We start from the raw sequence: 1,667 nt of genomic DNA, 5'->3' as shown, positions 1-1,667 counted from the left end.
AATTTAACGAAAACAATAAGATACTTAATTGTGCTATTTTTTTAAAATAAAGTTGTCTGAAGGTTAACTACAGAATTTACAATACAATGTAGTTAATGTGTTATAGGTTGTAAAAACTGTAATGAGTAAAAAAAATATTTCGAATAAAAAACTATTTCGCTTGACATTACCAATTAATCATTTGTGAAACAAAATTATAGGCTATGTCAAGTGTTATATTGAACAGTGGCAGATTCAAGGGGAAACCCAGTCAGCACGGGACCCCATCATAATTTTTCTTACCTCAGCCCCACAATTGTTGGGCGGGTGGACATTCTATTTACGCAAGACTCTCCCTGCACTGAACCCCTCTATTTCGACTTCCTGCACCCGCCACAGTTGGAGTATCATTTCCGAGCTACATAGAAGGGTAATTTTTATCCATCGGGGGAAAAGTGAAGCTTTCGTCGGGGAACCCATATCAAGGATAACCCTCATAATAAATAATTCTTTTAAGTCTAATAGTGTAATTTCTGGCCATCTAGAGGTGCCATAATCACAAAATTTCTTACCTCAGCCCCAACTATGGTGGGGCTAAGGTGGTATAGATTCTCCATCCGCTGAAGTACCCAGTGGCGGATTCAAAGGGACCCAGCCAGGCCGCCCGCCCCCACCCTCCTAAATTGTTCAATAAAAAAATGGAGATATAAAGATAATTATAATTTATATTCAAATTTTATGTCTGGAAGTGCAATTTCCGGCCATTAGAGATGCCATAATCAGAAATTTTCTTCCTACCATCGTTGGGGCTGAGGTAGTATAGATCTTCTATCTGTGAAAGAACCCTCCCTGGGCCCTTCTATTTCGAATTTCTGGATCCGCCACTGGAAATTACAACAAATATGAAATCATATTACAGTAGCTTGATGCCTATAAAATAACTTATAAAATTTACCAAACTTCGTAAAATATCTGTAGCTTCCATGGGCCTTCGCCCCCTAGACCCCCACCGGGGCCCTTGGCGGCCCCCTGGCCCCCAGCCTAGATACTTTCTTCGCTCGCATACTCGACCTTATAACCGGGCCCCCCACTTTTCAAAAACGTTCCGCCGCCGTTGATTAAAAGCTTGTTAAAAACTAAAAGTACCTGTATTTTTTATTTCACATTCATAATGAATATGCACTCATATAGTACTTGAATGGTTCAATGATGTGATTTTTTTAGATAGTTTATATTTTATATTACATATGTAAAAAATTACAAACCGTTCAATAAAAGACAGTGCTCCAGAGCAAAACATATTCATAGGCCAAAAAGTCTTGGGTGGATCCTGAACGTAGTGCAATCACATACCCTTAAATTGTATTAAAAAAAAAACCAAATATAGGCCTATATTATTTGTAAGGCCTGTTGTATAGGCCTATAGACAGCAATTCCAAAAAATCATCTTATGCTTGGGCAATATATAGATTTTTTCAAACATTTAGCGCGAGTAATCGTTGGTGGCTTTGTTTAGAGCCACATTTTGTAGATTTGGCATAGTTTGGCCCAATCTGGCATAATTTGAGCCAGGCCACGCCATAATTTTAATATCGCTGGCAACGCTGTCAGTTCATTTATTAGACCAACAAGGTCGGGGGCAGTGGCAGCTCTAGGATATAATTTATGGGTTGGGGTGGGGGGGGGGG

Source organism: Anneissia japonica, unplaced genomic scaffold (genome assembly GCF_011630105.1).
Source record: "Anneissia japonica isolate Jap-2015-1 unplaced genomic scaffold, ASM1163010v1 scaffold277_len1293397_cov203, whole genome shotgun sequence".
NCBI lineage: Eukaryota > Metazoa > Echinodermata > Crinoidea > Comatulida > Comatulidae > Anneissia > Anneissia japonica.
Note: the sequence above shows the minus strand (reverse complement) of the source record.